The sequence below is a fragment of the Podarcis liolepis genome (genome assembly GCF_965112155.1).
Source record: "Podarcis liolepis genome assembly, chromosome: 1".
In the NCBI taxonomy this organism is placed as follows: Eukaryota; Metazoa; Chordata; class Lepidosauria; order Squamata; family Lacertidae; genus Podarcis; species Podarcis liolepis.
The window spans coordinates 96,307,324-96,334,378 of record NC_139554.1 but is presented as its reverse complement, the minus strand read 5'-3'; the positions used below and the strand labels follow the sequence as shown (position 1 = coordinate 96,334,378).

Sequence of the window (27,055 nt, the reverse complement as noted above, 5' to 3'; positions counted from 1 at the left end):
GGTACCACTGTAATGACTTACACTGTTAAAGAGCAGAAGCTTGCACATTTGTTCTATCAGCACACAGAATATTGACCAGTCATGTGAACTATACAACCTTTAGCTGATTAAACAATCTATGGCTTTTTAACATGAGTTTGGGGGGGGGTGTATTGGTTTGTGGTTTTAAAATATATTTTTTGTTTTTATTTTGCATTTTTGTTTGTTGTCGACCACCCTGTGATATTCAGATGAAGGGTGGTATGCAAATTTTAGTTAATAATAATAATAATAATAACAACAACAATAACACAGTTTTTATTTTTAAGGCCATATTTTAAAACATGGATCATTTCTATATGTGTGGATGGTTGGGGATTGAGATATGTACCCACTGCCCGCACTGTATTCATTTACTGCCTGCTGCTCCACCCAAATTTTCACTGTTATTTGAGCAGTACATGGGAGTTTAGCACATTGTGCAGAAGGTGGGTATGATTAAGGGCAAAGCTGATGTTGGCACATGGTTGTCATGCAGCATCACTCCTTCTCATAACCAAGTTCATCAACATAGTCTCTCCCAAACTATCCTTCAATATCATTTCTCCTACCCTACTCTTTGATAGTTCCTTGTTCTCCCTTCCCATCCCAGCTTTGTCCGTTTAATAACAATTGTTCAGTCCTTAGGGCAGGCATGATGCCACTTCTATGTTCAGACGTGCCTACCACATTAATAACAATAATAATTGCAATACTAAATGTACAGGTATAGCAAGTACGTGCTTATCACTAAGATTGAAAGGAACAAAAACATCTCCTCCAAAGTTCCTCTGGCTGTGAGGCAAGGGTTGGGTGGAGAGTCAAATAAAATAATTGCTTCCATTTAGAAAAGAGGTCACCATCATGCTATGTATATTTACTCAGCAGTAAGTCCCATTGAGCACAATAGGATTGGTTCAAATGTAATTGTGTGTTGGATTGTATCACTGCCTATGGTGATAACTCTAGGCTTATCTTGGGTTTATTTTGATTCGTTCCATTGCTTGATATGAAATATGGCAGGACACAGATGTGGCTTAATTTTCTAGCTGTGTAGCCAGCATTCGAGTTTTTCAGTAATGCCGCATCTGGTTTCAGTGATCATTTTTACAAGGAGGATTGTTCTCCCACTTACTTTTGGAATACCTGTGATTTTATATTAAAATTGTTGTGTTTGTGTTGCAATTCTTTCCAAAGAATATAGCAAAGGGCTGTTTGGAAAATGGATTCCACATTCCATGGGATTTTCTGAACTGCAGACAACATTACTTCTTGGAGTCAGGAGTTCAAAATGTCACCTCCATAAAATGTGTGGGAAATTACATTGGCCTTATATTGATATTTGTTTTGGGTGATAGAAATAATTTATTTTAAAATCACCAGTTGTTCATCCAAGTCAAATATCTAGTAGTGCATTTTTCTGGAGAGCATATTTGTTAGCAGACAAAGTATGCTGAAAAGATGTAACTTCTGGGGAGTGTGTGAGTTTTAAAAAAACACTATCTCTTGTAGCGGTACAGAGAATGATGGTATCAGGTAATACTGCTATCAGGGATAGTTTGGCTTTTATGATCTGGCTCCACAACCTTTGTTTGTCAAGGCAGGCTTTCAAACACATTGCAAATGCAGCTTTCCAAATCTTTTACTGCAGATCTTCCAGTGTGTCGTGAAGTCATGGAAGCAATTCTTAAATGTAAGCCACATCAAATGAATGGGAGCCATGCAAGGGGTTTTGCACAGTTTCCATTCGTTTCACTTATGTTTGAGAACTTCACAGAATCGTGCCCATAAACTCTGTCCTCTGTCCTTTAATCTAGGGTGAAAAGCCAATAAAATTTCTTAAGGTATTTTGAGAATCCCATTAATTCTGTAAATATTCCTATATGAATGTTAAAAGCAAACATATTAAGATTCTATGTTTTGCTATGTTTTAAAGTTGAACAGCAGATTTAAAGTTCTGTATATTTCTGTTTCTCTGTCTGAACTTCGTAATCTTGATTGGCTTGCAGCTAACCTCTTCCAAGGCTTGGCTAGCTTAACTTACACAAGCAAGCATTTGCAGGAATGTTAAATAGACAGTATCTGGGAAGGATTTTTCATAGACATTAAAAATTAGGATAAGATTATTATTGCTGCAGGACATCTTATCTGCTTAAGATGTAGGCCCAATATCCATGCTAATGTGGTTAGCTTTGTAATTAGCAGAAAATACCATAACAACTGACTAAGCACATTTCCATAGACACAAATTCCGTTCATTTCAATGAAGCCTAATCTGAATCAGTATGCTTAGAATTAGAGCCAAGAGACTGGCTGAAAGTGAAGAAGCACAGCTGATGATGTGCCATTGCAGCTGAATTGTTATATGCTATGCAGACTGGCTATGCTCACTTAAAAAGGAAACTGCCAGGTTACCATCCATTAAAATCTGTTATGGCCAGCAAAGCAGGGTAACTGCTTTGTAGACATCAGTGAGATAATTTATGGTGAAAAGCAGTCTGTAAATATAGAAAATAAATAGCTATGGTAGTTCCTGCCAGACATTATGGGCCTACAACTCCCATAATCCCTAACCATTGGCCACACTTGCTGGGACTGATGGGAGTTGTAGTCCAACATTGGCTGCTCCTGGACTATAGCTTTCAGGGGCACGGCTAATTAGAAGGGAAAGAGCTTCCTTAGCAGTGACACCTTGGAGTTTCCCCGCCTCCCTATGTTTGTCGTTCTGTTGCATCTTTTCATCTGTTTACCGTGCACGGAATCTGATGGCATCTTTTTATTCTTTCTGGCTTTTTAAACCAAAACTGTGCTAATGCTAATGCACTGTTCTTTGCTTCTGTTGGATTCACTTTGTTTATATTCTGTGACTGTTTAAATCTGTTTTAGGTCATACATAATGTTGTGGTTGTTTTTTTAAAAAATAATAATTGTCTTCTATTATTTTAATCTTCATTAAAGGGAACTTCAGTAGCTGGGTGGTGCAGAAATGTAGCTAATAAATAAATATAGTTAGTGATAGATGGAAGTGGCCTTGTTTTCCCATATTTGTAATGGCTCCTGTGGTTTTATTGCTGCTCCCATGTGCTGCCTTTTATTGCTTTTATTGTTATTTTATTAGTTATATTTTAATGTTTTGATATGATGTTGCAAGCTGCTTTCAGAATTGAAAGGTGTAGTGGAAATATTTTCCCCAAGCATAACCCACTGGGATCTCTCACACATTAGCAACAGTGGACCCTGCTACTTTCCTGTCTTCTCCTTGCTCCTAGCAGCAGGATAGAACTATACCAAGCTCCAATGAGAGTCTTCCAGTGACAGCGCTAACATCACTGCTTGAGTGCCTAGTCCCAGCACCTACAAAAAATGACAAGCTGTTGCCTTACGGTGGTTTTAAAATGTTCATGTCAGATCCTCCGAGCTACTGCCTCAGTGCATCAGCTGAGATGCCATTAAAGGGCATACACATTTCAGGTATCATGGCCACTGAACGAAAACAAACCCCTCTGAATATAACTTGTGAGCAGCTCGTGGAATGTTATTTTGCTTATATATGTATAGTTCACTCTGGCTGAACTTGCTGATGAGGGCCTGCTAGTCGGCTAGGGAGCCATCTAGAGTGGCAAGAGACAATACATTATAGACCAGTTAACCTGGCCTTAGTAGTAGGCAAGCTCCTTGAGACATTAATAAGGGATGAGATCACAAAACATCTGGAGAAATATGAGCTGACAGAATCCTAGTCATCAAGAGATTTGCAAAGTGTAAATCTCGTTTGACAAACTCAGATATAATGTTGTAGAAGTGGAAAGAACTAGAGGCAGTGCAGTTATTGTGCAGTCCTAGCATCTCTACTAAGAAGTAAGCCCCACTAAGTTTAATGAGATTTATTCCCAGCTAAGTGTGTATACATGTCTAACCCCAACTATTTAGCTTTTGGGGGGGGATGGAATTGCAATTGCAGTTGCAGTTAAGACTAGAATACTGATTGCAAAAAAATAAATCAATTATGATTGAATAAAATCAAGTCACACTGAAAGTTATTGTTACACAGGCAACCACAGGGATTTCTCCAGGAGGGTGGGCTGGGCTGTATCCGTTTCTAGCACAATAACTATTAACCCTGTCCCTGTTGCTGCATTGGCATTCTGTAGTTATTGCATCTCACCATAATCAATTATTTGCCAGAAACATGACCCAAAATGGCCACTTATTTTATTTTAACAATACAGGTGTCCACTTAAGGTTGCCATACTTCTGGATTTCCCCAGACATTTACAGAATACTGCATTTGGCAGCAGTGTCCGGGCAGAAATTGGTCACATGTCTGGGGAAATCTGGATGTATGGCAGCCCATGTTGGCAGTGCCATTTTTTGCTGTTTTCCCATAAAAATATCTCAAAACCAGCATTTTTTAAAAAGTGATTTTGCCCAAAAAGCTCAACAACTTTTCTGTCCAGATTTTCACTGTTTGAAATATGGCAACCCTACATAACAGCAATACTCACAACAGGGAACCTTAGGAAGTATATAACACGGTTTGCAGGATCACGTCTTTGGGTTGTTAAACTGTGTACAAAATTCTATTATGTAATTAGCATGGTTTTCCTCTGCCAGTGAAGGGCATGCCAAATGACAGATGATGAATATATTTATTTGGATTTTTGTTGTTTTTTACCTGAGGAGTAGGTGTGCCTTTCAGTTCTTTCATGCTGGCTACAGAGTAAATCTTAAGATTTTAAGATTAAGCAACAATCTGAATAAATTGCATTGCTGTTGCACAAGGCACCTAAATTTATGGATGCCACACTTTTATGTAGAGGAAATACAGTGATTGCTCCAGGCTATATCAGATGCAGCTTGCTCTCCCAAGAATATACTGTAGTTTGGTTATAGGAACTGATTTAGAGGAGTTTGTGGAATAATTTACATATCATGTAGAAATCTGCCCCGGATTGGCAATTGTTATTATTTTTTCCTCTGAAATTTCAGAGAAGTGCTGTGTTCTTCAAGTCTTCTTTTAGATTCTAAATGAACTTGCTCCCAAATATTCATCTTAGAATTTTACAGATATGCTCAAATCTTTTTGCAGTTGTTCTCAGAATACTTACCTATGTCTTACCCCACATGTGCCCACTTGAACACTTCGATTAGCGGAAAAGGTGCCACCTAATGCCTGTTCCACATTTGTAATGTGTTGATCATTTAGTATGGCAGTGCCAATAGCCTAGTGCAGATGGGGCCTTAGTCTGAACAGGTAAATAGGTGATTAATTCTTCAGTAACTCCTCTCCAGCTCTACAAACCATTGAGGTGGTGGACATTGTTCTGTAGCTTGGAATTGTGCACCTCTTTTCCCTGCCTCTTATTCCAGTGCATTGTTCAAGGCTGGAAGTTCACTTTTTGAACATAGTCTAGTTTTCATTGCTAATACTGCCGTTTTTCCAAGCTGACATAATTTGACAGAGGGGTCAACAAGAGGGGATTTAAGGATTTATATTTATACAAGTTTCTTTATTTAAAATGACAGCAAGAACAACCCACAATTCCTACATAGAAGCCATGAAGAGAAACAGAAAGTGTCTAAGTACAAGGGAGGCAGGCCACAACAGACCCTAAATTTTATTTAATACTAACTGTACATCTTCGTTTAGGGCAGGTTCTTGTGACTTACAGAGGGGAAACAACCTTTCTGTTATGTGGGATATCTATGATAGATCTCCTGGTATATTTACAAACTGAAATATAGCTTGGGGGAGTTTCCCATTTATGTGAAGTAGTTGGGGAGGGGTTGTTGAATTCTTCCCCTCCCTATGCAATTTTCTTGATCAAAAACCTCTCCCAGCTTCTGTTTGTCCTGCAATGATAAAACACCAAGGTCTATATTCCTCCTCCAATAGGCCAAACATCATATTAAGGGGAATTTTTTTTAATCAGAAAAATGACTTGGAGATGATTAAACATCTCTCTCTGACACCACTCAGAGAAAATGGCAACTCCTGCAATTATATCTCAGTTAAAAGACACACAGTTACATCATGGATTGTCTTACATCATGTAAGAATAGCACTTGGATGTTTCACTGACTAGGAACATAGTACAAAAACGCAAGGTTAAAATCAGCTCAAAACAAAACAAAAGCAAAAACCCCACAGGATAATGGTGTTGCTGCATGATGAATATGTTAAAAATACATATATATACCCAGTCCAATTATTTCAGGAGCAGTTTTGAAGTGTGTGACCTTTCTTGCAATAGGCAGCTTGGGAAATGTGTTAAAATGAAAACAAATCAGGCAAATTCCTGGAGGGGAAACGGAATTTCCACTGGTAAGTTAGACCTGGAAACTTTTCTTTATCATGTTTGCTTTGGCTAAATAATCATCTCATTCATTAGTCAGTCTATATCTTTCTCATCATGGTACACTCTCTTTTATTTGCATACATCAAAATTACAGGGAATTATGAATTAGAGGATAAACAAACTCTTATGTGCACAGGATTAAGGGCATGTTTAGAGATTTAGCTCAAATATTTGAAAGGTTTGTGGATGAATTTGGTTTCTGCTCATGGGCTGATTACTGTAGCCGAAGTTGCAAGAGACTTCATTCTTATGCATCACATAGCGCAGTGGTATAGCACATGGCAAGCATACAGGTATAGAAAGGCCAAAGTTATTTAATGAACAAAATAATCTGTTCAGCAACTCTAACTGTGGGATTCCAAAAGGCTAGGACATCTGAGGACAATGAAAAATTATGCAATGTAATGTAGATGTAAATATCACCAGTAATATATTGTGAAGTAAGGCATTGGCATAAATGCTCTTTAAAAGATTTTATTAAAACTTTTTCATAGTACAATAAGATTAAAAAATATATAAATAAAAAACAAAAAAAGTCAAAGAAAGAGAAGAGACACAGTCCTCTCTCTAAGGTAGCTCTTAATCCTTGTCCCGCACAGAAAGTGGTGGACCCTCCCAGCTCTCACCTGGGAGCTTTCCTTTCTTCTCCTTGCCTCTCACCCTGGGAGGTCTTCCCTTCCCTGCCAAATGCTCTTTAAAAGTATGATGGTTGCATCATTGCTTCAGAGTGTCTACTTTCAAATGAGAAATAATGTTTCATTTATGAGATTTTATAGTGCAATAAACAAAAGGTTGCCAGAATGTGTTTTGTTAACCTTCTTCTGGCTTGTATGCTAAAAACAATTTCTAAGTGTTTTAAAATGAGCTCACTCTGGAAGGAATGGTATCCAATTTACAGATTCCATAGACAGAGGTGCAGAAATTCTGTATGGTCTGACATTTCAACAACACAATAAACATGATAAATGAGACCAGATCTAAAGGACTACTGGGTGTAAACCAGCATGAATAATTGCAATCGCCCACTGGAATTTGCCCCCTCTTCATACTGTTCTTAGGTACAAATAAGCAGTACTTTTGGAATTGGATTTTCTGATTTAACAAAACATGATAGAGAGGTTTTGAGTGTATTGTTGCATGTCACCCCAATCTCTGAGCGTGCGAAATTCCAGAGGTTCTAGGTGCACTTGCTTAGGGGCCATGTTTTCTTTTGGAAATGAGGCACAGCGGACACTGATGTCTTTATGATATATGGTTTATTGACACATATATACCACCTGAGCCTACAGTGGAAGAGCTCACAGCATAATCGGCTTCTTCCGTAGGTGCAGCCTTGGATTCAACATACATAAAACATCACGCCCTGCCTGCTGCTTTCTGTTTCAGTCACATAGCTCATAACTCCAACCCCTCTAACCTAAGCTCTGACTTTATCTGTTGAGGGAGAGGGGCCCCACACATTTGCCATCTCACACTGAGTTCTTTTTGATCCTCTGTGTTCTTAATGGCCCATCTGCCAGGCTATCATCTTAACACGGGAGGCTAGCCTGACTTAATTAGATTTTAATACTTGCTGATTCCAGGTGATTATAAGTGTCAAGCACACGGTTTAACACCCAAACCTTAATTAAATTCTACACCTACTGGACCCAGGAATTGAGGGGTGTCAGTTCCTAGGTCTGAATCACCATGTGTCATTGCTGTAGAATGGAACTGGGAAAGTGATGTAGGCCAATCATTAGCACTAATCCAGGATGGGTTTTCAAGTTAATTTATGGCATGCTCTAGTTTTCCACATAATTAATTAAAATATTAGTGCACATTCATGCACACACACATCTATGCAAGCCAAGCCATGTTACCCTGGAATTGCGTTTAGGACGCTGTCCATTACACATCAACCTAAATATGTGCTTTTACAAATCAGCAAAAAGCCCCATGTGATATTACTAGGGATATATTACTCAGTAACTGTTTCAAGTCACTTGTCTTAGAATCAGTGCAATTGTGAGCTGCTAAGTTTTGATTACAAAGGTATTCACTGTTATTTCAGAGTTTGCATTAGCTCTTGGCACTCATCTGAGAGCAATTCAAAGTTGTGACTTTTTGTTGTTCTGAACTATGAAGCCCTAAATGGCTTGAGCTCAGATATAAAAATGAGAGATCATTCAACTCCTCTACTGTGTTTGCATTGCAGGCAGCTGAGGGCAGATAGTGCATTCTGGCTTCAAATGTGAACAAGGAAGGAAAACAGAGAGACACTCCTGGTAGCCTCTCCCTAAGCTTTTAAACTCATTGGGCTAGAAAGTGTATCATTCTCAGAATCAAAGTATCTTCAGGGAGAGGTAAGTCTTTAAGAAAGAAAAAAAATGTAAGCAGTCCTAAATGCTGTTATGTGAGTTTTAAACTGAACTTCTAAAACGTATTTTGCCTATATTTTCTACCATATTTCCAAAAGTTTTGATGATGCTGATGATGCTGACATGCCTGAGTTTATGGGATAGATTAGATATAGGCCTGTATATAAAGACCTCTACATCCTTTGTACATACCATGTACAAAGAATGTAGGCAGAATCAAGTGCTGTCTGCACTTTTAATAGGATGCAACTGAAATCTACTAATGCTACTACCCTGCTATGGCCCTGCTACTACCATTTAGCCATTTATTTGCCAGAGGTGTGTTAGGCTCTTTACAGCAGTGGCCTCATTTCTTCATAGCAACCTGGAAGATTTAGCTTTTGGAAAGAAAGAATGCTGGAATCCCCAGAGTTTTCTAACCTACTCCAGATTTAAACATTCATTATTTATAACAGCATCCTGGAAACTACTTTGCTCAGGCAATTAATTACAATGACCCAGCTGAACGGAAGATGGTACAATGCCACATGCCGTGCCATGTAATTAGTCACTAGGCCAGCTCTGCACATTAAAATCTACAGACTGTCTTTATTGAGTACAAGAGATCACCGGTCTTATAGATAATGGCTTAGATGGGAATTTTCATTCCTTAAAAGCAGCGGATATTAAGGTATGAAATGTAGTACTCCTAATAGTTTGTTCTTGGATATTACTACTGCTGCAATGTCCAAAGGCAACATATAGCATTTTCATTACCTCCCTGGCTGTCATCTTGAGCGGTCTTTGAAAAGCTTTACAGACTTAAGGGCAACTGAGGCAGTAAATGTTGTTCCAGAATGATCCTCCAGTTTTAAATGCCATCTAGTGACAATTCAATGAGCATAGAAACTGCAAATCCCAGAAAGCGGAGAATATTTCAGTTTTAGGCCTACCGTGTTGATAGTACCCCAAGCACAAATTTGGTACAGTCCCCTACTCCTCCAGATATGAATGTACGATACCCTAGAGAAAGAGGCTCAGTGTGTATGGAATGCCAAGAAGTTTTTCAACTTTCTGTGTTGACTGCCTCCCATTACAAATCAGTGTTACAGGATAGATGGAAAGAAAATAATAACAGCATTGAGCTGTAGTAGTTGTGTGCTGCCCCCCCCCCCAGCTTCCTCTAGGCCTCGTATAGATAGCCATGGCTTTCAGTGCAAACTACTGCATTTTTTTGCAGTTCTTCCTTACATAAAACAAAAGAACAACGAAAGGTGGTATTATTGGAAAATAGGCCATTGTAAGTAGTTTATTAAAAAAAGGAAATAGTAATATGGCTAGGGATTTTTATGGCTCCTGTGAGCAGAGCCCCATACAGTGGTACCTCAGGTTACAAACGCTTCAGGTTACAGATGCTTCAGATTACAGACTCCGCTAAACCAGAAACAGTACCTTGGGTTAAGAACTTTGCTTCAGGATGAGAACAGAAATCGCACGGCAGTGGCAGCGGGAGGCCCCCATTAGCTAAAGTGGTACTTCAGGTTAAGAACAGTTTCAGGTTAAGAACGGACATCCAGAACAAATTGAGTTCTTAAACCAAGGTACCACTGTATTACTTATTGAAGATATGTTGTGTTTTATTACATGGCAGGCACTGCAAGCCAGCTTTCTCCAACACAGTGCCCTTCAGATGTTTTGGACTACAACTCCCATCAACTCCATCTAGCACTGTCATGATGGGAGTTGTAATCTAAATGATATGGAAGGCACCAAGCTGGAGAAAGGTGCTCCAGATAACAAAAGACTGATGCTGAGATTTAAACATCATTTGTTTGTTTAATTCATTTGTACGGATTTCAGAAAGAGCTCCAGGTATTGCGTATGCCTCTCTTTCTATGATAAAATATATACATTGGTAGCTCTGGATGCGGATGGGATCCGTTCCCGGGGCCCCGTTTGCATCCTGAAGCGAACACAACCTGTGTCTGCGCGTGCGCGGGTCATGATTCGTCGCTTCCGCGCATGTGCGTGACGTCATTTTGAGCGTCTGCACATGCGTGAGCGGCGAAACCTGGAAGTAACGCGTTCCATTACTGCAACCCGAAAATGCTCACCCCGAAGCTACTTCAACCCAAGGTATGACAGTACTCCTCAAGAGGTACTATCTTTGTTTGATTCAGCTATTTTCAGAGCTGAGTAAATTAAAAACAGCCATGCCAGTGATTGAGCTTCTCTCAGTAAAGTGTGAATCCTGAACTTCACTGAGCTTGACTTGAAGCAGAACATTGGTCAGAGTGGGTTAAGCTTATATATCTATATCTATATCTATATCTATATCTATATCTATATCTATATCTATATCTATATCTATATATCTATATATCTATATCTATATCTATATCTATATCTATATATCTATATCTATATCTATAACACACACACACACACACACACACACACACATATATATATATATATATATATATATATATATATATATATATATATATATGTTTAGATGAGTTCATTGCCACATATTAAGTAGCCCAGTGCCTATAAAGGAAGTCAACACAATTTCATTTTGCAGAGAGAGAGAGAGAGAGAGAGAGAGAGAGAGAGAGAGGGAGAGGGAGAGAAGGAGAGAAGCAACCTTCTTACACACCTGTTCTTAGAAATGGTATATTCCTTGTTTTTGCTTGTAGACTATAATGATTGTTATCACAGTTAAAAAAAATCTTTTCCTGTATTCCCTTTGATCTTCAAAGAGCACTAGTGTTTCCAGAGGACAAAGAAAGCATAACAAGAATATTTTTATGTGTGTAACCAAGCAGGTGATTTGCTTGCAAAACACACAAGGTGAAGAGTCTTATTTCAATTTCAAGGAAAATATGGAGAAGTCAGAATGGCTATATTCATTCTCCATAGAATAGGTAGTAGTCAACCAAGCTTTACTCAAAACAGACCTGTTGACATATATAGACTTTAGTCATGTTCATTAATATCAATGTGACTTCTCTGAGTAAAACCCAATGTTTAGTATCTTAGATTTCCTCCCATTTCCGTTCGTGAGCAAAGGCACCCAAACCATAGTTAGAATCTACCCATAGGCGCCGACTCCATGGGGCCTGAGGGGGCCCGAGCCCCCTCAAAAATTCGTTTGGGGGGGCTCAGCCCCCCCAATAATCTCGGGCGGCGGTGGGCGTGTCCGCGGCTTTTATAGGGCGCCCGGCGCGCACCAGCTCCATAACGGGCACCGGCGCGGCGGGGGGGCGCCGGGCCGGGGGAGGGGGGCGGCCGGCCTGTCTCCTTGGCAACCCCATTGAGCAGCGCCGGCTCCCCCGGGAGGGCCATCCCCCCGCGCCGCCGATCGCCAACACCGCCGACGCTGTGGCTGCCCGAGCCCGAGCCTGAGCCTGAGCCCGACCCGGAGCCCGAGCCCGAGCCTGAGCCCGAGCCCAAGCCCGTCAGTCAGGAAGGAAGGAAGGAAGGAAGGAAGGAAGGAAGGAGAAATGGGGAGGGAGACGAGGGAGGAAAATTGCGCGCAGGGTGAAGAAAGGAGAAGGGCGAACGAGACGAGCTTCCAACCCAAAAAAGGGCTGGAAGACTGGGAGGATGAAGGATCGGGAAAGAAAGCGACGCCTTCCCCGCCCGCGACGTCGCCCGCTTGTCATTGGCAGCGCAGCGGGCGCCCAGAGGGGCTGGGCACCGGCGCAGGGCCGCTCCGCAGCCGCGGAGGACAGCTGCGCGGCTAGCAAGGTGCGCCGCATAGAGCGCGGCCCTTGTGTGGCCCGGTGGCCAGGCAAGCTCGGGCGGGGACCCCCATGCGAATCTAAGACGGGAGAAGAGGGCAGAGCAAAGGGGGTCCCTTCCCCAACCTCTGGCTCTGAGACTTCCCTGCGCCCCAGAAAAGCGAAAGGATTTTCTCTTCTTCTTTTTTTATAAATATTTTATTAAGTTTTCAAATACAAAGTTAGAAACATACACTGAAGAAAAAAGTAAAAGAACAAGAAAAAGAAAAAAAGAAAAAGAAGAAAAGAAAACCAACCATTCAACACATTTTTTATATAACTAACTGGACTTCCTCGCATCTCCCTTACCCTGCATTCTTTATAATAAAGATATCAGCAAATTATTACCTTGTTTTGTACCTTATTTTGTACTTTTCAAATACTATACCTCTAAATTTAACATACTTTTCATCAGTTACTTATATCTTAAATTAAACATAGTATTACCTTAGATTTTGACCTTTTCTTACTTAAAATATAATTTCCTGTTTCCCAAATCTAATTGCTGAAGCTATAGTTTCCGAATCGTGTAAATTTTTAACATTCATACAACTTATATTGTTTTTGTAAATAGTCCTTAAATTTTTTCCAGTCCTCTTCCATTGTTTCTTCTCCCAAATCTCGGATTCTGCCAGTCATTTCAGCCAGTTCCATGTAGTCCATCAATTGCGTCTGCCACTCTTCCAGTGTGGGCAAATCTTGTGTCTTCCAATATTTTGCGATAAGTATTCTTGCTGCTGTAGTTGCATACATAAAGAAAGTTCTATCCTTCTTTAACACTTTCTGGCCAACAATGCCCAAGAGGAAGGCCTCTGGTTTCTTGGGAAAGGTATACTTCAATACCTTTTTTAACTCATTATAGATCATTTCCCAGAAGGCCTTCACTTTTGGACAAGTCCACCAGAGGTGAAAGAATGTCCCTTCAGCCTCCTTACATTTCCAACATTTATTATCAGACAGGTGATATATTTTTGCAAGCTTGACTGGGGTCATGTACCACCTATAAATCATTTTCATAATATTTTCCTTCAAGGCATTACATGCCGTGAATTTCATTCCGGTGGTCTATGACCTTTCCCAGTCCTCAAACATGATGTTATACCCAATATCCTGAGCCCATTTTATCATGGCTGATTTGACTGTCTCATCCTGAGTGATTTTCTCTTCAACCTGCCCTCCATCCTCTTGCAGAAAACTCTTTGCCTGCCCTGCCCGTATCTCGTTTTTGCTTTTTAATTCCACACACGCACCCTTCGGACTTCGTGGCAATCGGGCGCACGGGTGCGTTTCCTAAGAGAGTGAGGACCCCCGCCTCCTCCCCACCTGCTCCCTCGCCAGCCAGCCAGCTGCGCGCCCTAGCCAGAGACCCCCGGCCGTCCCCGTCGCGCAATCGGCTGGATCTCCCTTCAGCAGGCCGTGCTCACAACTCGGCCCAGGGACCCCCAGCAGCAGATCTCCGGCTCAGCTGAAGAATCCGGCAACAAGCCCCCTCCTCCCCAATCGCTCCGCCGAAATACGCTCCAAAACCCCCCCGATAGGCCGCCGGCCGCCAAGTCTAGTGGCGCCCTGAGCGAGGGTCTCTCCCCAACACCGCCACCTCGAACTGCGTTCTCCCGGCTACCCGAGCGAACCAGCGGCAGGACCCCGGTATGGGCCCCCCCAATATTTTTTATAAGTCGGCGCCCCTGAATCTACCCATACTCTATGAGGCGGCCTATGAGTAAGTTCCTACATTACTGCCCATGCATATGTGTGCCTGTGTGAGCTACATTTGGCAACCCCAGAAACACAGCAGGCTATAAACACTGATGTTTCAACATGTTCAGTTTCTTGGGATAACATATAAGCACCCAGAGCAAATCATCATTATCATCACCGTTAAGACCTGGGTAGAAAAAATAATAATTTTATTTTTTTGATGAGTGAATAGAGAAATAGGCATCTGGGTTTTGTGGAGCACTTAAAGAATGAATAAGTTTACAGTAGTAATATGCAGAAGAAGATATTGTCCAATCAGTTTGATTACTCATTTCCTGAAGTGCCAGCTAAGGTAATAGCTAGAGAGCTAAACAAGGCTTGATCAGAAGTGGTTTAAAATGCTGCTTATTGTGTCTCCCCACATGTCGCAAGGACTGAATAAGGAAGATAAATCAGTTCAAGCTGCTATTGAAAGCAGACAGATGATGTACCGGTAGTTAGATCTGCATTGTAGCACATATGAAGCTACTGAACAACACATATAACATGAGATGCCCAGTTTACAGTAGGCAAATAAAAGGCAAAGCAGGTGCTGCAAAGCTCTTAACATGCTGTGATTTCATGGTGGGATTCTGATCCACTTTATACACTACATTTTAAATATTTATGCATTGATTTGATTTATTATACCCTACTCTTCAACAGATTTCCAGGGCAGTTTGCAAAAAGTTAAGATTACAAATTGAAACAAAAGCAAAAAACACACATTAAAACAACACAATATAACACCAGTCAGCAGAATTAAAAGCAAAACTTCCAAACATTGTGAAGGCAATGCAGAGAGGATTTAATAGCCTGGTATTTATTTATTTTTAAAAAGTATTTGCCTGCTGTTGAACCACAACTTCCTGGGTGAGAACGTTCCATAGCCAGAGTGCAACAACCATATAAACTCTGTCCCATATAGTCTTCAGTGGTGGTAGTATTGAAATGGTGTTGAAAAAGCTATGGGTAAGCACTTGCTGAGTAAACAACTGTAAATCTTATACGTAAGTATTTGTGGAGCCAACAGACTCTTAAGGCACTTCAGTCATAAACCATATGATGGACTTTCAAGGTTTAAAAAAGACCCCAGCAGAATTGAACCCAGAAATGAGCTGCAAGCACAACTATTTTCAGCTTCAATTTTGACCAAGCATGGAATTACATTGTTGGAAAAATATTTGGACTCAATACCCAATACCCTGTGAGTTCATCCTGGATGGCAAATAAGATCCAAACTCCAATTTTCAAGTCAAACAGGACATTTATTTAGATGTTGCAAGGCCAGTGTGACATAACCTCAACCAGCAAGTAGTTGACGGTAGCACACCGGATATGAAAACAGAACAACCATTTATACACTTACAAGCAAAGGTTTAATCAGGAGGCATAGCAATTTTCTTATCTTTCCCTCCTTCCTTTGTCCTTAACAGTTATAGTATGTCATTCCATTCTTCTCCCATGGTTTTCTTGCACATACAACCTTCACTTTCTTGGTCTTTCTCACAGACATTTTAATATTTATTCTATAATTCAATAATTTCAATAATTATCCAACAACACCACAGTGGCATACACATATGGTTTTGAGATAAGTTGATTTAGAGCAGATGTCTTCAACCTTTTCAGACCCAAGACCCACTTTTAACTCAAACATACATTTGGAGACCCATTTCTTTGTATGGTGATAGTGCTCCTGTTACGAGCCACTTTGAATGAAGCCTTGGCCCAATAGTGGGTCCCAACCCACCTGCTGAAGACCAGTGATTTAGAGCATCCATTGTCAACTGGTGGGTTAGGATCCATGAGCTCTTGGACCAACTACAATGCAAACTGTAGGCACAGTTGGCTTTTATCCTCAGTTGGCAGACCAGACTATGCTCATTGTCTGGGCAGTTGGCAGACCAGGCTATGCTCATTGTCTGGGCAGTTGAACTTTGTTCTGGGCAGTTTTGCAGCTGGCTGAATTTTTGTTTTGGTAGGTTGTCGCGTCCTGCATTGCAGCCGGCTGGGGAATTTAGAATGGCTGGCCACTGGGAAGTGACTGCTCACACCTTGTGAGCGGAAAGCTGCCTGTGAGGGGCCACAACCATCACCCACCCAGAGCAGGGTATGTGGCCATTGTCAGCTTTTGGGTCAGGATCCATGAAAGGATCGTGTCTGACCTAAGCTAGGCCATACCAGTGCTGCTACAGTTATACACAAATGTGGTAACAAAAAAATTAAGAAATGAGTCCCATTATGCAAACTTGAGGTAAAGCATGGTTGAAGACCCGTGATATAGAGCACTGAGCTATGAATGGAATAGGAAAGCTCAGATATTTGGGTAGGCTTTAAGTCCTCACAAAGCAGCTGATTCTCTCATCCAGTACACTAAGCTTGCCACTCGTCCATTATTTCATGAAATATATTTAGTATTAAAATCTAATATTAATAAATAAGGAACAGTTAGCCAACCTACAGGACCCCACTCATAGGGATAATTTAGATGTTGCATAAGCCTGGTAGGGTTGGAGATGTGTCCATGGTTTGTTTGTCTAGCAGACAATTTTATGAGAAAGTGTGTCAGGCATACTTTTTTGAGAAGCAAATGTCATCCTTGCTTTTGTTTTATTTTCCCCAAGGGTACTCATTCCTTATAACTGGCATCACTGACAGTACTACTACTGAAGGGCAAACAAAGGAAAATGTGAAGGAAAGAAAGCGTAGTTCTGAGTAGTAGGTAGTGATACTGTTGAACCCTGCAGACAAAAAAGGGGGTAAACTTTGTGTGCAAAAAAATGGGGTCAAATAATCCTATGAAAAGGTTAGTATCTAGTAAAATCAGGAGGAAGAGAATGTACAGTTGTCAGGGAAAATTGGGAGAGATGTTTGTGACGAATGTGAGTCAGAAATGGAGGCTATACCGTGGAGATGTAGAGAATAATACAGCACATAAGAGCACTGGATTTCACAGAAGTATTCCTAAGTGTCTTGCTTTGATCCTGAGCACAGTTAGGTAGACATACATTCCTCTGAAATCAAGTAGATGTGCCTGGGAAATGGGTACACATCACAAATACAATGGTAGGTCCAAGGTATGTAGACCACAATTGCATCTAGAACCATGCACATTTCACCTAATGATAGTGAGATGCTTGACATACTCAACTTTGAGGTTTATAAAAATCATCCTCTGCAAACATCAAGGGTACCAAGGGTAGACAGATGTTGTGTGCTTGGTCATATATGGAAAACAATTAAAGTACTTGGTACACAGTGGCAGATAGGGAGGAGCAATTTTAGTACAGTTCAGGCACTAGGATTGTGGAATCTATAACATCACAAAACGATTACTGAATAGGCTCAAGAATGGGATATGAAGAATGGGACTGTAACTGAGCCACAAGACAAGTTAAAAACAAAACCCTCCCATTTTTTCAATAATTATATTTCTGTTGAAATTAGACACCATGTTACAAAGGATGATACAGTCCAATGGCAGACCAATCTAATAAAGTAAACATGACAGAATAAAATGCAGGAAGAGCAAAATGATAACATTAAAAAAAGTCTGTAGAAAGAGACAGGGCTGGACACTTTAAAAGTTTGTTGAATGAAAGTATTTCCAGTTGTGTAAGATCTGCACATTTATGGCAAGATGTTTTTAAGTAGTTATTAAAATTTGGAGAACTTGCACATTTGCAAACTTTGGTTAAGAACAAAGCTACTGTTCAGCAAAAGCAAACCGTTCCTCCAATTTGCTTATGTTTGCTTAGAAGTGAAGATGGGAGATGGCATGCCTACCTCTAAAAGCACAGTGTGTGTCCTACCCATCTAGAGGTACAAGTTCATTCTTGATTTTTTATGTATTCTTTTTCTTGCTCATGGCATGGGTGGATTTGTTACAGCAAAAAAGATGACTAAACTTGGCCTGTGCCCTATGTTAAATTTACAGGTTGAAACTGCAAGTATCAGATTTATTTCTATTTGTATTTATTAACCACGCACCTTGTCTTCAAACCTGCAGGGATAGTGCCCCACAAAATAAGATTATTACCTTGACAGGCCTATAGATGGGCTGTATTTGCCCTATGAATGAGGCATATAAAATTCCCTGCCATTCTGGCTTTGATTTCAGTGGGTCTACTCTGATTATGACTTAGTTGGCTGTCTCCCCAGGATAGGGATGTGGAACTTCTGGTTCCCCAGATGTTGATGAACTACAACTCCCATCATCCCATGCTGTCTGCGGCTAGTAGAAGTTGGAGTCAAACTTTATCTGGAGGGCCACAGGTTTCCCATTCTTGCTTTATGTACTTCTTAAAATTGCCTGTAAATACTTGTATGAAGCATGTTGTAATTTAAAATAATTTGGTATGTCAGTGCAGATTTGTCTTTTTTCCCATCCACATTTTTTGAGCATCAGATTTGTGGAAACATTGGAAATACAACATAGCATATTGGGGTTGAGAGTTAGAGTGTTGTATTTTGACATGAGAAGACAGGTTAACAATCTTTTTTCAGCCTTGCTACCTGGGTGACCTTGGGCAATTTGTTGTTACTTCCATTTTAACCAAATTCATAGGGCTGTTGCAAGGATGACAAGAGTACTCTGCCCACCAAAAATGGGTTCAGAAACAGTTGTTGTTATTAGAAACCTTGTTCTTTAATAATTTTATATCATTCTTATTAAAAGGTGAATAGCATTACTAATAGCACTAGAATTAAGAATGGGTCTAGATGTTCTTAATGATATTATATCCTAAAATGATAGATATTCAGTGGGTGGAGAGACTTATAAATCCAGATTTTTCATAGTAGTAAATGAGAAGGTAGCATATGTTTCCTCCAGTTTTTCTGCTTTTTGCAGCTATCTATCTTACTTACATGTATATCCCACCTTTCTTGCATCATGGAACCCAAACTGGGATAAATATGGTCTCCAGGCACTGATCAGACCCAGACCTGCTTAGCTTCAGCAAGCTGACAGCCACATGTGCCTCCAGATCATATTCTGGCTCTCACCATACCACAAAACCCAGACTAGATCAGGCCATAACAAATCTAGATTTCTTCAATGAGACAGCAGCATCATCACAATTAATTTATTTGTATCCTACCCTTCCCTTCCTTTCACAGGAGCTTAGGACAATAAACAACATCAAAATGTAACCCATACAAATGTTTAGATAAGCTCAGGTAAGAGCCACCTTTGGCCCTTTTGTTAATGCGCACATACAGTACTACAAACATTAATTAATTACAGACATTATTCTTTGGAAAGTCCCTGTTAGATTTCCCTTCCCCTTCTGTGCTCTGTATTAATGTTAACAGTTGTATAATCTTGAGCAAAAGACAGTTGTTTCATTAATTTATGCTCATGTTGTGATCATATTTACCTCTCTTTTTCGAAGGGAGAGGAGCTTTAATTACACCTCCAGTTAATTATCTCTGATACATGTTCAACCTCCAAATGCATATTGATGACATGATGCCATTTCCTAATTATCATAATTGCAGCTTCATTTGAGTGGTTAGAGGCTAAATGTGCTGATGTTTGTAGAAGTCTTTGAGCATTGGTATTAAAGCAATATGGGAACAAAGTTATGCATACATTTAATATAATCATCTGTAGGAACAAAGGAGGGGGGAACACTATAAAAGCATTTAGCTACAAAGTACTCTTATTAATCTTCATAAGCCACCCACCATCCTTTCAAGTTACTACATCTTCCATGGCCCCTCCTACCCGCCCAGCATTATACTCAAGTCCTAGTTTAGTAATTGCAGTGAGATCATGAGCCATACGTCTGGGACACAAACCTTTTTAGAGACTCCTGTAGTGATGGTCCAATATCTTCTTAGGGACAGAACAGTAACCACCTTCTGTTTCAGTCAGTGGTATAAATAGTTTTCTATACACCAGACTTCCTCAACCTGTGTAGCTCCATGGTCTGTGCTTGCATCACTGAAGTGAAGTCTCTTGGGCCCAAGCCTGAGTAGTGTGTATGGAAGTCCTGGACTTCCCAGACGACAAGATACTTCCTTGGCCTCACTCATGTGGTCCAAAGGTACCAGCTTGCCGGAAAGAGGCATATAAGACACCATCCAACTGCCTTAGGTACTCAACTCAGGATTTGTGTAGGGTTTACTCAGGACTTTTTTCAGCTGGAACTCACTGGAACTCAGTTCTGTCTCCTCTCAGGTGGGTGCCATTGGCATTCTAAGAGAATGAGGAAGGCATTCATTGTACCTATTTTTCTAGAAAAATAGCACCGAGTTTACCCCTTAGCCTTTCCTTCTCCTGAAGATATCCCACAATGCAGCAGGTGCAGATATTCGCTCACCATGTATTCCTGAAGGCTTTCTCACAAATGAGACCAACTAAGTTAGTTCTTGGTATGAGCTTTCGTGTGCATGCACACTTCTTCAGATACAGATATCTGAAGAAGTGTGCATGCACACGAAAGCTCATACCAAGAACTAACTTAGTTGGTCTTTAAGGTGCTACTGGAAGGAATTTTTTTATTTTGACTATGGCAGACCAACACGGCTACCTATCTGTAACTCACAAATGAGAGACATATGACAAGGCAGCAGAGGTTTGGGATCAGAGTTTTCCTTCTTCTAGATAGCCTACCTTTCCAGGTTGTTGCTTCCCATCTGTTGAATGTAATGCATGAACACTCCTAAAACCATCTTCTTGTGGACAATATTGTTCACAGAAGTCTGGAAGCTTTTTTTCAGTGTGATGTCTGATATTTATGAGGGCATTCATTGGCATCCATAGGACATGAACTATATGTGCTACTTGGTACAAAACTATAGCATGTAGGTATACAGTCTTATTAAAGTAGCAAGAGTTAGCAAATTATATGCAGACAACTCCATTTCTCCTTCTTGATATTGATTTGTGTATTTCCATTGCCAATCTCTAGCTTGCCCTATGAACAGGAAAATATAGTGTAATCTCACTTCCATTAAAAGTCTACCTGTTTCCTGTTATTTTGTACATTTTTGGCATGAATGACTGCATGAAGAATATACAGGAGTATTATGAAAGACAGGAGTGCTTTTACCTTTACATGACAAGCCCTGGTTACATCTGCTAGCAGCTTTCTGCCAAGTTTTTAGAATGAAAATTGCTTTAAAGCTCTTACATGTGAATCATGTTCTGTCTAGTTTTGTTGGTCCTCCTTTCATGTGCTGAAAATAATTTATTATAGAAATGGTGTGTTAAGGTATGTTAAAGTAAACTTTTTTCTTTCTTTTAAGGCTGACATTATCACTCTAGGGCATCGGGCATCAAATTTTGAGTCACCTCAGGACTCAGATGCCTTTTGAGGGGGAAATAATTTGGATTAATTTAATCCCACCCTTTCTTACTTTTGCACTTCGAGTTTTTTGGTTGTCTGAAGCTGTACCTTTGACATTTTGACTTTCTTCTCCCTTGTAACATACACCTTAGGTCTCCTTTTGTGTGAATATATAAATAAATCTAATCTGATCTAATTCATGATCTAAATCTGATCCAATCACAGTGTGAGGAGACACAATGAATTAAACATGATGTTGGCTCAGCCTTCAAATTAGAACAAACACAATAGGGCAAAAAGTGCCACCTAATGTGTGATATGTCAGCAAGAGCATGTTCCCACTGTACTCATGTAAAGGCATGACACAAAGGCCAGTGAAATGTAGTGATGGACTGGAGTGCAACACAAGCCAGATGAGCCATAACTAGGGATGTAAGAAGGCAGCAATTTTTGATTCTACCTGTATTTATCACAATCAGTGCTGTTTTCATTCCATAGCAGTTCAGTTTCCACTATATACTATGAAAATTGGCTCACTGTCTACTGTTTAATTGAGTTATTTACATAACTTACACAACATACATTCATCTTAATATAAGGGAAACCACTATATATCATTTGTGGACATAAAAACAACGTTATGAACAAATACTGATTGTATTTGCTTTACTGATTTCCGTTCATGACCACATACAACCTGCAGCAAGTTCCACTTCCTTTTCTGTTTTCATATGAACTCCCCAACATTCCTAATCACCGGAATGCTGGAAGCACTGAACCTGTCTTAAAAGGAGAGGGAGGAGAAAAGGAATTCCCTAAATATTCCAAAAGTGGAGATGCCATCTTCAGAACATCTCCTTTGCAGGCCCTGAAAACAATAACACCGGGGCAGCATTGGAATAGCATGCCTCTTTCAAAACAACAACAACAACAAAAAGCCCTTCTCAAATAACAGCATAGGTATCCCCTAGTTGACTTCTGCCCTAGGAAAGTTTGTCAGCACCCCCAGCACGCCACTATTTCCAAATATTTCCACAAAAGTGTTTTGTAACTTGATTAATAAATGCACAGCATTTGTGTAGCAGAAAATTAGTTTTCCATTCTCTGTGGAGTTACTGCTCTGCCATAAATTAGATTCTCATTCTCTACAGGGTTCCTCCTTTCCCAAAGTTCCCTTACTCTGTATAACTCTTTTGCTCCCCTCTACCAGCAACACACCGGCAGCCTGGGGAATGAAAGGAAGACAGTGGAGAATTGCCATTAGAAACGGTGAAAACAGTCCTTGCTTGTTTATGTCTTTGCTCCGGAAGGATTGATTATCTTTCCTCTGATAGCTGCCATTTTATTTATATATACTGTTTGAAATTTCAGAGTAGCACTTCTGCGCTTTTACTCCTTGGAGCTATTAAGTGACTTAATAATAAGTGTTTAAATATTTTCTCAGTTATGAAAGCCTCTTTTTGTGGGTGGGTGGGTGTGGGTGTATAAAACAGCAGTCAGAAAACTCTGTTAGTTTACAGCTTTGCTAAGCCTTGTACCAACAACATTTAGGTTTGTCATTGTTGCATTGAGACTCTACTAACCTAGGCCATCCATATATTAATTTAAAAGGTGGAAGGCTAAAGGTCAGAAATCCTACAAGTTGTGAGTCATCATGTGGAAACTCCTTGCTGCTCCCACAGTGCTAACTTTACCCAGTGAGTCATTCTCTGCAGCCTTCTTAGAATGTCACATATGGAAATCGAGGGTTATTCCTCCGCCCCCATGTTTCAGACCTCATATCGTGATGCCATAGGATTGCAAATCTGGGTTCAAAGGTACACACCAGTGTAGCAACAAGGATCACACATTCAAGATTATAACTGAAATTATTTAAGGCCTCATCTGCACTATACATTTAAAGTAGTAGTATATCAATTTAAGCAGTCATGGCTTCCTCCAAAAAATTCTGGGAACTGTAGTCTGTTAAGGGTGCTTAACAGAACTACAGTTCCCACAAGTCACAGAACTACAATCCATCTTCTGAGGGAACTCTGAGACTTCTAGCTCTGTGAGAGAAATAGTGGTCTCCTAACAAGCCTCAGCATCCTAAACAAGCTACAGTTCCCAGGATTCTTTGCAGGTATGGTACTGCTTTTCCATAAGCCACATTGACCAATACATGGACAGTAGAGACAATGGCCTGGTTAACAAATCATACTAAGCCAAACTATGGCTTACCAGACCACATTACTGTGCAGGCAGCCAGAGTGGAGCTACCAACTGCTTTGTCCTTTTGTCCTGCTTTGCTGTTATGCTGTACTGAGCAAAGGCAAGGTTTGACTCAGTATGTTGTCTGAGCCAGGGCTCATGTTTAAGGAACCATGTTTTGTTTGCCTCCGTTTTCTAGGGGAGAGCACAACTGATGTTAAATGTAAGCTTGTCACCCTTTTCAACTTGTTTTTGTAAGCATTCAGCAATTGTCTCATAACAAGTGCCACTGTTGCCCATCTCTGCCTGCTTATTATTATGGCTTTACCAGCTGCTAAGGTGCCAACCAAGGCCTTCCTTATCAACTAGCAAGAACTTCTTATAATCCAGTCAAGCCTTTCTCCTTCATTAGCAGCCAGCTGCACTTTTCTTTAAAGAAAGCTTTACAAGACTCTGAAGTTCATCTCTAATTTTTTCATCTTTCCATCTCACTATTCAGATGCATTCATGTGCTTGCAACTCTGAATGTTTATAGAATCACAAATCTATATGAAGCCATGTAATCAAATACTTGTGCCAGGGTTTAGAAATCATTATGGCTTTGGCAATAATGGCAGCAGCGGCAACCACCACCACAACAACATTGACCTCTACAGGTCAATAACAGGCTAATTCTTTGGAACTTGGAGCATAAATGAAAGTTCTAGCCATCAATGGTGTGGCAGAAAGGTGCTTTTAAATGATGGCAGATGTTTGAGAAAAACAGGAATGAAGAAGCACTGAGAGAAAAATGGTGCTTTGAAACAATAGTAGAGGTTTGAGTAAAGGGAGGATGTAAAGATGCTGAGTAAGAAAAAGTGGCCACTTTAAACAATGGCAAACGTTTGAATAAAGCAAGGATAGAGGAATACTGAGAGGGGATAGTGGTGATTAAAACTTTGGCAGATATTTGAGCAAGTAGGGAGTGACATCTGGGGGGAGTGGCAGTTTAAAACAAGGTTTGAGTAAAGCGAGAAGGGAGTTTAGAAAAGCTCTGTTCTATTAGCTTTTTGGTGTTGGCTTCTGTGTTGCACCCATCTCTGATATTTTACTGTGGGCAGGTGGGGGTGGGTGGGAGAAACTGCCATTTTCCCCTCAGTATATCTGCACCTCCACTTCACTCAAAATTTTATCACGTTTTCCCTTTCGGTATTTCTACCTTTTTGCTGTTCTCACACTTCTCCCTCTTTCATTCCTCAGCCTTCTCATGTGAGAGAGATAAAGGATGTGGAGCCCAGAAATATTAAATAGTACCTTCACACAATGTATTTCACAATGTATTTTATTAACAAGCAAATACCCACAACATCCATCAGATGAAGGTGGAGCAGAAGGCATGGGCAAAGAAAAACAAGGGCTGGGATTGGGAAGGTGGAAAGTGAGCTTAGAAGTTACATGGAGTGCAAAGGGGAAGCTAAAGGAGATTAATGTGCGGGAAGTGGCAGGGGGTGGCAAGTGGATTGAGTAGGGGTGCAAATCCTAGTAATGCATAATTCTTTTACTTTCCTTAAAATCCTTATGTTATTTTTTTGCTGGAAAATATGGTTTTACTATCATTATTATATAGACTAAGTTTCAAGAGCCGCAAGCACTTCAGTCATGTCTAACTTACTCTTACCAGTCACAATATCTGAGGTGGTGTGTCACTGCTTTGCCATCCTGCCTGCTGTGGTGGCACTGCTGCTTGTTGGGACTGGGATGGGTTCCAAATAATAAGGATACATTTTCCATAAATTGCCAACTTAGAAACATGAGATAAAAATAAGAACTGACATCAGCATAACGATAAACCCACCTGAGAACCCGTTCTGCAACTCAGTGGGATCTATATGCATTTATAAAGTTCCTGGCCACCATTAAACCACCAAATTTCCCAGGAAGTCAGCACAAAGAGAATTGCATGGTGAATGCTTAGAATTTCAAGGCTCTTAAGCATTAATTTCAAAAGAATTGCACGCAGCCAACTTGTTAAATCATGCAACTCTTTGATAAAGTAAGTGGGGGGTTCTGCCTCTATAATGTGTGTTTCCTTTTCAACACAGCAACCCTTAAGTGCTTCATTTTTCTGCACCTGGCAACTGTTGTTAAAATTTCTGCATCAGGACTGTCAACATATATTTATGGAAAACAGTCTTCATTGTATTCTAGCCAGAGAATAATCTCCTTTTCTTTGGTGCCTTCATTCTTCTTGATACGCTGGTAGCGATGGTGGTGATGGCGACAAGTGAACATTTAAGCAGCTACAGTTTCACAGGCTCCTACTTACACTACAAAACACACACAAAAGGGGAGGGGGGAGCCAGATATTCTTAGATGCTATGACTTTGTTCAGAAAAAAAACCCTGTCATGTATTGGCTTTAAACATGAATTTCTGATTTTGCTGTATTCTAAAAGCTCCATTGAGCCCAAAGTTAAGCACATCTAATTCAGACTAAATTCAGTGGCAAACATCAAGGCACATTCTTAGTTCTCCCCTGGGAATAAAGATACCATAAAGTGTTTAATTTTGGGTAGATGAGACCCCAGCTCTTATATTTACTGTGTGATTTCCCTAGAGTTCTTTTCCCAAAGTTGTCCCAAACATTTCTTTGGTGTATGTTTTCTCAGCTTTTACAATGGCTATACTTCAGCAATATTTGCTAAACAGTTAAAAAAATTAGGTGTGCCCTTACTTTGAACAGGTAGGACACATCTAGAGTACATACCTGTGCATACATCTTAAGACTCACGGAATAAAATAAGACCAAATTCAATGTAGACTTTCATAGGATGACACTGAATTTATTTAGCAACAAAAACCTTCTGCCTCCCAGCCCAATGCACAGTCACTCAGAAGTCCAAATGAATTCAGTCTGACTCACTCCCAAGTACCGTAAATATGCCTAGAATTATGAATCTAGACAGCAAAGATAAAAAGAAAACAATAAAAATACAAATACTGAAGGGTAAAATTGATATAGAAACCAAATATTATACAAAAAAACCCCCAAAACTAATGTACAGGGATCAGCAGAGAATATGTGGTGTAAAAATATTTTCCAGATACAATCAGTATAACTAGTTTACAATATCACAAACAATAGCACTTACAGAGGAGATATCGAAATAAGAAATATAAAAATTATTTTCTGCATACAAGGAATGCAGATTTGGTTCTGTTCTGGAATGTTTGAAAAAGAGAAAGTAGCACTTCCAAGTTTTACAGTCTTCTTAATTGCTTTGCTGCCAGATTCTGTTTTTTATTAATTCCTTTCAAATTAATTAAGAATTGTTTGCCAAAAAT

General features: G+C 40.1%; 1 protein-coding gene across 3 annotated transcripts in view; it reads left to right on the top strand.

Moving 5' to 3' along the window:
• NCKAP5 (NCK associated protein 5) overlaps positions 1-27,055 on the top strand; it is a 629,163-nt gene that overhangs the window by 52,016 nt on the left and 550,092 nt on the right. For all 3 annotated transcript variants that reach the window (XM_083487645.1, XM_083487648.1, XM_083487647.1), the window contains one exon: positions 8,575-8,722. The gene's annotated coding sequence lies outside the window, so the exon portion shown is untranslated. The remainder of the gene's footprint in view (positions 1-8,574; positions 8,723-27,055) is intronic.